This window comes from Notolabrus celidotus, chromosome 6 (genome assembly GCF_009762535.1).
Source record: "Notolabrus celidotus isolate fNotCel1 chromosome 6, fNotCel1.pri, whole genome shotgun sequence".
Classification (NCBI taxonomy): Eukaryota; Metazoa; Chordata; class Actinopteri; order Labriformes; family Labridae; genus Notolabrus; species Notolabrus celidotus.
In genome coordinates this window covers 19469523-19482785 of record NC_048277.1, presented here as the reverse complement: position 1 = coordinate 19482785, position 13263 = coordinate 19469523, and positions in this window count along the sequence as shown.

Genomic DNA, 13263 nt, shown 5'->3' with positions numbered 1-13263 from the left:
TGTTATAATTACAACTTATTCTGTCATCGCGATAGTAAAAACTAATAAGACATAATATGTGTCTAGAACATGCATTGTATTGTGTAACACCTTGTTTTAACAAACAACTTAATCTGAATGGTGATGAGCTAAGTGAAATATTCTAAACTTTGAATTCTATGACTACTTTGTTTCATCAAAGAAAATATATCAGATGTGTTATACGTAATTATGTTCATTGTTCATTGTTTGTGTTGAATGTATTCTTCAGGATTAAATAATGCTTGGCTTGGGATACAGCAATTGTAATTACTTGTGACCATGGTGTCATTCAACAGCTCTTCTTCTTAAAGGTTGAGTTTTAATTGTTCTCTTTGGGTCTCTTTCATTTCCACTTTGATTACAACAGATCAGTCTGCTGTCTGTTATTGTCACAGACTGAATCCACAGTATTCTTTGTGATGAAGTGTAATCTGCTTACTGATGAAGAGTCGTGGGTCTGCTTATCCACCACCCTTCTGTTTAATCCGCTCACCAAAACCGCTAGTTTAATGGAGATCGGTCAGATTGTGTTGCTGTGTGTATTACAGAGGACATACAGTGTATCCTTCCTGACTGTGTCTCTTTTGGATACATGTTTGAGTCTGTGTACATCTACCAAAGTGGGCTTACTGGAAATGACAAAAAGAACAGAAAACAGCCCAAGGTCCGGGGTTTGAAATCTAAACTGTGGGAGCTTGGGGGGCGTCAGTAGAAGTATAACATTCCTAAGGACCTCCTCATAATTTAGAGGAGGGGTGACTAAGAGTGCTGAACTTAACAATGGGATGAGTCATGAGAGGGGTCACTTCTGACGGGGAGGACACACCCCAGAGAGACCACCACCCTCCGAGCCCCCACCATGCAGGAAACAGATGTGCGAGCAGTGTGGTCAATGTGAGTATGTGCATGCATGCAGATGTGTGGAGAGAGTAGAAGGTGAAAGAGAAGCCAAAAGTATCATGAAAAATCGACAGTAAAAGCTTCTCTGACCATACTCACCATGCTTTATCTATTTCTGTAAGGAAATGTTCCACTTTGGGGGAAATTTCTTGTTTTCTTCCCAAGAAATGGAAAAACTGATACCAGTCTCATGTCTGTACTAAAAATATGTCTCTAGAGCTGGCGTCTCTTTAGTCATAGCTTGTTTTTGATAAAACCTAAAATGTATTAATTATGATCTAGCTGTTTTATGAATGGTTATTTTTTCACTGTTTCTTGTTTGGGACCAGCTGCTAAGCAACCAGAAAGGACATGAAATAGTGTGACAAATAACCAGAGTGAGTGGCATAATTCTTGTCAGGGAAGTGACTGAGTGTGTTTCCAAAATAATGCATAGTCATCTTTTAAACTGAAAAAGTATTCATATTCTTAACATTTCCAGCAAACGTACTCATGAATTCATGATAAATAGACATGTCAGAATAACTGCAACAGTAAACTGCTATCAGTATATTGGTTATGAAACTCATCCAGTGATCAGTTCAAACATTTCATCCGTCAGTGGTTTCCGTTCCAGGTGGTTTCAGAGAAGTAAGAAGGTTTGTGTTATTTCCTCTAAACCACACTTCAGATGAAGCGAGTGAGCAGAACATTTACATTTCCTAGACACGCCCACATATTGGTTTAAAGTGAAACTCCCTTACACTGTAAAAAGAAAGACACACTTCGAAACATAAGACTGAAACACTCCTATACCCACCCCTCTTGTTGGTGATGCAACTGTGGGCTTTGAGGACAAGAGGCTTCTGTGATGCATGATATGATCCACTGTTTGTCAAGATTTCACCATCAAAAACATCTATCAATACGTATTTTTTTTGTACACAAAAAAACACACTATTCTTCTTTGGCTTCTAACCATTGCATTTCATGCAGCCCCTTTCTAAATGACAACAGTTTGTCCGTTCTGTGCCACAGTTCTGTGCCACATGGCAGTGCAAGATGGCAGCTTCTGTGGAAGTCGGTCCTATGTAGATACTTAAGGCTCATACAAAGTAAAAAAAAGTGTTTTTTTTCTTCATATTCAGGTCATTATACACTAATGGAAACATATACAAAAAGGCTATATTCCATTTATTTTCTGCTAAACACTGCAAACACACTGCACCTATAATTGCTGATCTACATTTAGTTAAACGTGTAAATAACATGACACCAGACCAAAAGGTCAACATGACCCTTACCTCTCCTGTTCTCACAAATGTGAACATATTGAAATTGTCCAGTTTGGACAACCAGACCTCTTCCTGACTGATCAAGGGGAGTTTCCTCCCCTGATATTGCTGCCCAGAAGTGAACAACTTCACTTCACTCCCTCATCCCGTTCTCTAGTCTGATTTCTGGGTTGGATATTTCAGTTATCTTCCTGTGGTTTCCCACAGTTCTTGTGTGTTTGTTTGTAGGAGTGTGTGTGTACATGTGTACATGTAGGCTAGCTTGTGAGGCCCCTTGTGTTTTTCTTCATCAAGCCTCCAAGGTCTCCACTTTAAACAGGATATGGCCGTCATTTGAAAACTACAGTGACTCGGAGGCCTTTCTATCAGTGAGGGTCTGTCTAAAATCTGATAACAATGAATTTCTTTTGAAGGAAAGAACCCTTTTATAACGGAAATATGAAGAAAGTATTAAAATTATCAAACTATCTGAGAGCCACTGTGCTGAATATTTTGGTTCAGTTCGTGTTCATGGTTAATTACAAATCCACAAAATTAAATTTCATAGGATTTGAAAAAGGTACGGAAAAAACATCCCATATTTACTGTTGTCACAAAGAGAGTATAGCCAACATTAACATCCCACCAGTGCAGGAAAGGATCACATTGTAAATGATAGCATGTATTTGTAGTGTACATAAACACAACCCCCAAGAGTGTGACCTACTTCTGAGTGACTTGGGGTTTACACCAGCAGCACACCAACCATATGCTTAGCTAGCATATGTTCAAGAGCCCTTGGTTAAATCTGTGATACTTGTTGAAATTGCAGATCCTTCTCTCTTAATATCGCACCACCATTTTCATCTCCCCCTTGTTCTAAAAACCTTTAATGCATTCTTTCCACTCTGTTTTGTCTGACCCAGCAACAGTTTAGAGCATTCAACCACAGCTTACTGGTGGAGAAACCACCGGATAAAAATCTGCACTGAAGCAATGATCCACTTTTATGACGTGTTTTGTAAGAAATTGCCAATTAGGTCACTGTTAGGGACTTCAGAAGTTGCCTGTCTGTTCATAACAAAGGGGTATGTCCTGGCTTTTTGTGCTGCTTCAATAAAACTGGGTGAGTTTTTAATCAAGTTGGACTACACTCCCACTGTTACTGACATCCTGTCTGTCTCAGAGATTTGCTCACCAGTACTTGGTCTAACATAATGCAGTCAAGCTCCTGCTGCCTTTCTCTCTTTCCCCCTGCGAGTGTTCAGCCAAAGTTCAGTTAATTCAATCACTGCTGGATGACTCACACCACAGCAGTGTCCCTTTCTGCACAGATGCACAGACATGCACACACAGGCATGAGAGCAACAACACACGCACACATGCACATGTGCATGCACTCACACACACGCACACAATTGTGCCATGGTGCCTGGATGGATGAGGTTTGTGAGGTCAGTGCTGCGTCAGCCTCTCAGCACACTAGTGAACTGATCTCTTGTTCCACAGCTTCAGCACTCACTCACGCCCTCCCCATGTCTGTTTTTTATCAGCTGAAGCACTGTCATGCTGTGTCATTCCTTACCTCATGAGGTCTGTCTTTAGCATAAACCCAGACTATTCACTCAAGTGATATTTTCAATTTCAAATTACAGATCATGCCACTCAAGAGGTATGAACTGCAATTTGAATTGAAAATAATTCAAGAGACAAATAATCAAATAAAAACGACTAACATTGCCTTTCTGTTTACTAAAGCAGAAATCACATAGAGAATGTTTTTTGCTATTCATCTTATTCTTATTTTACATTATAGTCTCTTGTAAGGGTTAGGGTTAGGGTCTTCTTTTCTGTCTGTTACCACTCATTCACATCTATCATATGAGGGTATTTTGGGATTAAATGTTCCTCTATGGAAATGAAAAAGGAATCACTCATGCAAAAATTACAGCTTGCACACCATTTCCTCTATTTGCATGCCTGCATGATTGACTGTCTTTGCATGTGTTCCGATGTCATGCATGTGAGCACATGCAAAAAGATAAAGATATAGTAGTTATACTGCAGTCCCTGGTTGTCGCCGCTCAGGCTGTTATTACTGGTCAAGCCACCCAGATTTATTGAGTCTTACTGTACAGAGCCTTTCCACTTAGTCTAATGACTGCCAACAGGAATGAGAGCAGATGGCTCTGTTACAGTACACTGAGGTACAATATCCACAGAGTCAGACAAAACTGCCCACCACTTACCATGGTTATATATGTCTGGGTTATAAATGTTTGCTGGACACTGAATAAGTCATACACCAGACATATGTTCAAACTATTAGAGACACAAACTTTTTTCTTTGATTCACTCCCTGCACAGTTGCTTAAAAGGGCATTAAAGCATGTTTTATTCACTTTGGCTTGAGCACATTAGCTAACATGCTACATGAATCGGAAACAACACAAACAAAAAAACGAGGTCCAGTATAGGACATAAGCCATTCTGGGTGAAACCCACTAAGTGGACAAGATGGACAATAGAATAGTATCCCTGTATCTGTACTTCTCTCTGTCTGTCCACAGTTTGTGTGAAAAGGCTAAATAAGCAGGATTTCCAACACAGAGAGCAGGAAGGCCCTTCCAACAACACACGCACACAGCACAGGAAATCAAGGTCAGTGTTACAATTGTGTGCATGTACGTGTGTGTCAGGGTGAGACAGAGGAGGTTCTGTGCTGACATTACCCCCTGGTGCATCATAATCTCTCATTCGGAGGGGTGGAGGAGGAGGGAGGGGGACAAAAGTGTGCATGTATTGTTTAAATTTCACTCACTAGAATAAAGAGACCTCAGTTTTCAGGCCCACAGTGCTTTTTGTGTTGATATAACAACTGTTAGAGAGCCACATGTAGAGCACAGATGTTCCTCTTGTTTTCTCTTTTACTGTGTGTGGCACAGAGGCACAGTTAAACATGTTAATCCTTTAAAAGCATCTCAAACACTGTGCTAGGTTAGAAAAGCATTTAAGGCTATGTGGGTGGGTTAACCAACTCAGCCTGCTGTTGTTCCAGGTATTAGAAAGCAGTGTCTCCTTACAATACTATAAACACTAATCTAATATACAGTTTAAACCTAAGTAGAATGGGATGAGTCAAATGTAATAAAGCCACCTTTGTAAAACTTTGATAATAGGTTTTTGTCAGGTTGGATTCACTCATGTTGCAATGTTCAAGGCCATATTTGTATAGTGCTTTCACTATCCACTGTATTATTTTGTGAGATGTTTTTCCCCCAACCCCCGCCCCTAAAAAAAATCCTCTCTTTGTAATGTTATCAGAGGGGGTTAAACGATAAAAGAGATTGAGATTGTCTGCAGATGGGGCGGCCTGTGTGTGTGTGTGTGTGTGCATGCCAAGGCTTTGTTACCTCCCCTGTAGGTCCACTGGCACTCACCACTATACTAAAATTCACACTTGCATGTAGACACACAATGTAACGCATTTAATCACATTATTAATCAGCCACTCAACTCTATCCTTTTACCAGTTTGTAGCCCTCCACACACCTCCCAGTGCTTTGCCCCATGACTCATTGCCAAGGTAACCGCCAGCACTCTGCTCCTCCTAGACATCCTGGCAAGGTGAGGGAACACACGCTAGGGATACACGCACACACACACATATACACATACATAGAGAATATCTTTCTCTTGGATCACTGTGCCTTAAAGTTGGACAGAGTCTCACTAAACATACAAGTTACTGTATGAGAGGAAATGTACTTTCACAGCACCAGCTGAAACTTTTTTTCCATCTTCAAATCTGTGCTCAACAACTCCAGTCTGAAGGACGTGAAAGTTGAAAAGGAAACATAAGGAAAAGAGGAGGAAGCTTGTGTTGTTTCCCATACCTGATAACCCTCCATCCTCTGTCTCCCTACTGCCCGACCTGTCAGATGCTGTTTCCTGGAATTCTGGTTCCTGAGGGGAGTTTGTGGGAAGGGAACACAAAGGGATACTGTCAGTCACTGTAAGGTCATCACTGAATAACAAACGCATTAATCTAATGGACAGGGCCACTCACACATCAATATGTACTTGCCTGCATGAGGCTGAATAGAGGAAGGTGTAATTATAGGGCAAGATAAGGTGAGGCCAAGGATTTGGTACACTGGATAATTTTAGATTAATAAAAAAACAACAATAGGAATGATCAATAATGTTTGGATTTAGATGAATTAACAGGGCTACAGAATTAAAGGTTATGTGAGGAATTTATAAGTGGTTGTGAAAAAGACTGAAACAGGCCACTTTATGAGATAAAAAACTGCAAGCAAAGCAAGGCAAAAAGATTGACAATTTCTCTAATGTAGTTTTTAATACCTTTATTTGCTGCAAGGGGGTAGGTATCAGACGAGACAAATTACACTCCCCTCCCCCTTTTTTAGTTTTTCCACTGCAAATAGCCATGATAATATGACTGTTAAAAGAAGGCAGGATGAGACTTTTTTGTCAAGAAACATAACTCATAAATACACAGGGTGGCAATGAGCAGTGGTGGACAAAGTACTCAGCTACCTTACTTAAGTCAAAGTATAGATCCTCCTGGTCAAATATTACTCCAATACAAGTGAAAGTTGCTCTGTCAAATAATTTTATTACAGTTACATTATGATTATTTAGAAAACATTACTTGAAATCTCTAAAAACTATACCATGGAATAAAAACAGAAACTAAGTTGATCTGACTGAAATCTGCTCTGTGTTTGCTCCATGTTCAACTATGGAGACGCATGATATACAGGTATGACTAAACCACTGAGACAAACAGAACTACACAAACACATTTTACTGTCTTAGGGATCAGATTTCAGAAAAGAAAATTGATGAGCTGACTTCAAAGCAAAAGTTGTGAGTAACTAGAGCACTGATAGAAATGTAGTGGAGTAAAAAGTACAATAATTGTCTTCTGAATGTAGTGGAATAAAACTAATAAGTATCCCCCCAAAATAATACTCAAATAAAGTACAAATACTCAAAAAATGTACTTAAGTACAGTACACAGGTACATTTACTCTGTTACTGTCCAACACTGGGGATGAGACAGGAGATATCACTTTGTCCACAGCCAAAATATATTCAAATAGAACGTTTGTCAGAGGAGCTTTTAAAAGTTTGCAGTGGAAAAAAAATCAGAGACTAGTTTGCTTTTATTAAGGTCAATACACGCTAAACAACCCCATTATAGAAACAAAATGGCACAAAACACCCCACATGATGTGTAACATTACTGTAATGAAATAATGCTATGAGCAGGAAAATTACAGTTACTGTGTAGGACTTTGGAATGTGCTTATTTTGGCAGCCTATGTTAACAAAACTGTCTTTACATTTGCTGATCTTGTCCTGTATAAGCATTGTTCAAAAGACAAACATCAAAAACAATTATACTGTTCATAACTGTCTAATATATAACTCTGTTAATCTAGTCAGTAAAACATGTAAACAAAGGCACTTTCAGTCTGTGTACTGTAACTGGATAGTCGGTGGTAGTTGTCTTGCTTATGGTCTGGTTTGCTTTAATAGGCCATTTAGGGGTATCAGTATTGATTTCAGTCAGTTTCATTACCAGTTAATTTCTACTCACAGTAGCTTAAAGATGCAAATAGTGTCACATTGTTGTCAGAGATGATCAATTACAACATGGACTGGAACCCTGAACATAATATGCTTTTATTTAGTACCATAACACAAGTTGTTTTCAGAGTTATATGTACCCACAAGTCCTGATCAGATGACTGAAAGTGATTATTCCTTATGGAAATGTTCCCCCTTTGTTTTCTTTTGACTTATTCAAATCAACCCTGCAATTTGCCTTATAACAGTGTTCAGTAATCTCTCCCTGCTGTGTGTGGCTCTCTCTCTCTGTGTATGTGTGTTTGTGTGAGAGTGTGATACTGGAGAAATTGTATTGATTTTTGTAGTTGAACATTGTGTGAACCATGTAATAAATGTTCCTGTGGGAGTGTGAGTGTACTGTGCTGAATGCTCAGATATGACAGCAGTTCCTGCTCCTGATAAAGGAAGAGTCTCATAAACCTATCTACTTATCAGGGGTGGTCAGAGATAAATGCATAAACAACAGCATGATGACACAGTGACACACACCCCACACAATAAATCCTTTGGGCGCAGGAGATCAAAGCTAAATCTGTTGTGTTGGACATCTTAACAAAGACCCTGATGACTAAGTCAGAAGAACTGCACACTATGAAATTACACACAGTTACTCAGAAGTCACCTTCTGTTCAGACACTTGCTCACCCACTCATGTCTCTCACCGGACACGCTGAACTGTCTCTTTACATCAGGACGGTCATTTATTGCTTGTGTATTCGCAATCCGTCCCATGAGCTCTACAACAATGGGAACATTAATTTGTGCCTTGAGGGCAGGAATCATTCAGGCTTTAGGCTGTGATTTGTGAGGAGACAGCTAATAAGGCAGGGGGAGCGACGATACAAGGGTTAATGTGCACATGCTCAGATCAGGCTTGTGCTTTGGTGGATCAATCAGCCTTTTTTCAATCCTGCTGTCAACATCACATTTCAATAAGGAAGGAAGCAAACACTTGTGAAACAATTTTCCTGTTTCCACAGCAAGTGAGAAACGTATGCTGTAAAACCACAGTTTTGCCGTTCATCCTGACACGGCACATTAGTGAAGGTGTTGGGGGGGAGGGCACAGTTGTGTACACTACATTCTCAGTCTAATAACCCGGGGGGTGTGCACTACAAACCTGTGCTGTTCTGTTGGCTAATGAGAATGTGCTGTGTTCTTCTTTCAGTCATGTACACAACTGTTAAAGTGTGCTGTTACATACAATTTGGACAATTTGAGATATTTCAGTCTTTAAAATTTTCCCAAAAAGCTTGCTTCCATCACAATAAATCATCCATCTGTTGGATACTTTCACGGCACATTTCTTGTCCCAAACTATGCCAAATGTGACAATCCTCTTGTCTGAAACGATCAAGACAACAGATGTCTAAACATCTGCTGATGTGATGCCTCCCCACTGGATAAAGTAATCATCAGTGTAAATTCCAGGATTCCCATTAGAATCCGCCCCTCCCCCCTCTGCTTCCTCTTCAGATTCCAGCGCTGATCAGCATTATTGATCAGAGCCTGAGGACATAGGCTTATACAATGTGTCATCCTTCTCTTGAGTAATAGGGGTCATCTTAGTCACAAAGACTGTAGCCATTTTCTATTGCAGTCACACTAGCATGACACTCTGAGCAATAGACAGGCATACACACACTCTCACACGTGCACACACCCAGACAGAAGTGTGTTAAGGGAGATGAGGAGATCATGTTAAACAAGAGTTCAGGACACATTTCACTGACATCCTATCTGGCAATGAGCACTCTGACTGCCGTGTGTATGTCTGTGTGTGATGTTTAAGTTTCAGGGCTCTACTTTTCATTGATAAGAAGATTCTGAGTACTTTGATGAGATATTGAAGAATTACATTTGAAAAGGGGAGCTTAGTGACTTACATATTACGTCCAGCGTTTGAGTATCTTAGGTTGGGTTTTATACCCCCCTTGTGGCGAAAAATTGCATTACATTTCATCCACAACCAACTGTGCCACAAAACAACTAGTCACAGTCAAGCGCTCCAACTGTCAAGTGCAGAAGAATTGGCACCACCTCTGCATAGACCTGAGTAAAGTGAAGGTAAATTAAATTAATATTATTACTATGTAGAGTAGTAACAATTTAGTATGTGTGGTAAGGAAGACATGTTAAGTCTGTGAAGGTTCACAGTCCGTTAAGTCATGGTAATACAAAGCTGGACGCCTGCTGCTCCTCAAACATTCACTGTATATCAATATGGACAGCACGCCTCTATCTCCTCATTGAGCAAAGCGTAGCCAAAATCCTGCCTTGATGAATGCTGACATATTGCACTGCTGAAACCCAGGGAAGCTTAGAGGTGATCTGGCTGGTGGAGCTACAGGATGTCACACCCTTTCCACTAACCAAAACACACATTTGACTGACCAATAAAACAGCAAAGATCCCTCATGTTGGTACAGTCCACAAAAGAACAGATTCTTGAATGTTCCTCCTCTACTATGTTAATCCAGTAAAGCAATGGTTTCCGAACTATTTAGTCTGCAACCACCAAAATAAAAGTGCCAGAGACCTGAGCCCCCCACCCTGCCCCATTGTGCTGATGTTATTAAATGTTGCTCACAATCACACGTATGCAAGAACTAGTAGGTCGATCTAAACACCTACATATTTCATTGTAATTTAAAAAAGGCAAGAAAGTTGTTTTTCTTTTAGTGTTACTCAGTACATCTGCTGACTTGTATGTTTGTTTGTTATTTTTGATTTTCTTAATTTAATTGAAAAGGAGGAAAATATCTGTAACATTTAATGTTTTATTATTGCTACCTCAATAAAAAAACATTTAAACAGAAAAAAAGGCAAGAAGCAGCATCATTTCCTCAGGGGTCATGGGGCAACAAAGTAAAAAAGAAAGTAGTTCACACTTTTTATTTACATGATTCTATCTAATTATCTATTTTTACAACAATGGATAAAATATGCTATTTTAAATTACTCTTAATTATTATTGCTTTTGTAAGGCATCTGGTGACCCCCCCCCCCCCCCCCACACACACACACACCTGAACACACACTAACATCAAATAACTTATTAAAGTAAACCTGTTCTAAAAATGAACACTCGTACATAAATCAGCATATTGAGGACTACCTGTAATGACAGAAAGCATGGTTGAGAAACATAGGGAATTTCTTAGTTTGACCCATGTTTCATCTGTTGTAATGGAGGAGGTGGGCTTTAAGGCCTATACTGCAGCCAGTCACTAGAGGATCTCTAAAAGTTTAGACTTCAGTCAGGGTAGCTGTCGTGCTGATATTATAATGACTTCCACTAAGTCAAGCTGGAATTTCAATCAAGCTCTGAAATAGAAGTTTACACATCATTAAACACAACAATACCTGTCAAAGGGGAAACGATTTTAATTCCTACTTCAATTCAAATTAAATACTTGTATAAATAAACTTAGTTGTTTCCCAGCACTGTTAGAAACAAAAATAAGTGACCATGTTCTTCTTACTTTTGGCTGCCTGATGATAATGGAGGGTCTGGGGATTTGAGGATATTTCACTTCCAGCTCTGGACTACAGTCAAACTCAAGCTCTTCATCCTCTGAGCTTTGGGAGGGGCTACGGCAGGCCGGGAGGGACACAAAGCTCTGGTTGTCACCTGCATCTGTGTGGCAGATGGAGATGGAGTTGGTACCATTCACTTTACTAGTCCTGGTGGAGTGGTTGGAGATACAGCTGACAGTCCTCTGAACTTGTTTGTGCTGCTGCTCATGTAGGCTTCCTAATTGAGCTTCTGGCTGGGATATAACTGGTTCTCCTGTTGGGGGTCTGTGGCTATTTCTGCTTTGCCTGGAGGTGTTTGACTCCTCAACAGGTCCTGGATCGGTGTTGACATCAGGTGGGTTTCCAAAACAGTGGCCCAGAGAGGAACAGGGCAGTCCGTGCATACTAGGAGGTTCAAAAATGATCAAAAGAGAGAATGTAATAAATCTTACATGAGCTGACATTAGATGCATCTGGAGTGTCCCAGTACAGCTGGTAATATCAGGCAGTTCATCTGGAGTAGCGTCATGTACATCATAAGAGATTTGAGCAGGATTCCAACAATCAGCAGTAAGACATGCAATGGATAATTCCACAAAGAATGAGCTGTCTGTTTCCTCACATGTAAAGATATTTATGAAATAAAAATATCTCTTCATCAAGGGGAGAACTTAAGTTTGATCCATGCCTACAGATGTCCTCAAAAGCTGTCCTATATCTCAGCATGTTGTCCATGGCAGCGTCCACTTGTCCAGCAGCAGGAGTATCGTCCCAAACCTGACCTTAAAAGTCCAGACTCTGCCGGCTGTCTCTCTGTCAGCAGGCCAAACTGTCATCACATCTTTGTTTCCTTCTGTCACATGAAACAGATCATCAGTACAGTTTCTTCTTTACAGTGAAGGGCCACTCTGTCTTGAGCCATTCACAGTGTGCCTTGTCTGCTTCCTTGATAACCTATGAGTGTGAGAGTCTCAGTGTGTGTGTGTATGTAGTGTGTGTGTGTATGTGTTTCAGTGTGTCAATACAGGGTGTCTCATTTCTTTACCAGGTAGTCCCTGGTCTGTTGCAAGTTTGGGCCATGGGACTCTTGTTACCATCTGATTCAGGGTCAGTTGCTAATACACTTGCCCTACACGTCACTACAATTAATTAATGAATTCACCTGATCACAGAACAGTGGCCCGGAGTGTAAAGGTTATTAGAGTGTTACAGATGGCTGAGTATGAGAGCTCAAGTTACAGGCAAACACCGTAAGTGATAGGCCTTCGATGAGAAAGAGAAAGGGAGAGAGAGAGAGACAGAGAGAGAGAGAGAGAGAGAGAGAGAGAGAGAGAGAGAGACAGACAGACAGACAGAGACAGAGACAAAGAGAAGAAAACACACACACACACACACACACACACACACACACACACACACACACACACACACACACACACACACACACACACACACACACACACACAATTTCACATGAGAAACCCAGCTGCCCTTGGGTGATGCCTTCTTAAATATTCATACAATCACATAAAGCAGACTTGCATCAATAGTTTATCCAGGCTGGTCCATTGGCTGATTATGTATTTTTTATAAGACAATATCAAGTGTAGCATTGTGACAAAGATACAGAGAATTCCATAGGCTGGTCTGTAGTTTTGGAGACCTCTCCTAGATTCAGAGTATTTATTTAACCAACAAGCAGACATTCATTTAACTTAAAGATGCTAAAATGTTTAACCTACTGTGTTATGTATACCACCTGATAATATATGTGGGTGCAAATCAGGCAAAGTGAAATTAATTTATGAGGAGGCATGTTCAAATGGTAAGCATTCATTGTGAATATTACACAGAGGTGACTGAAATTAAAGCAGCTTAACAAAAAGCAGGTGATAGTTTTAAGATC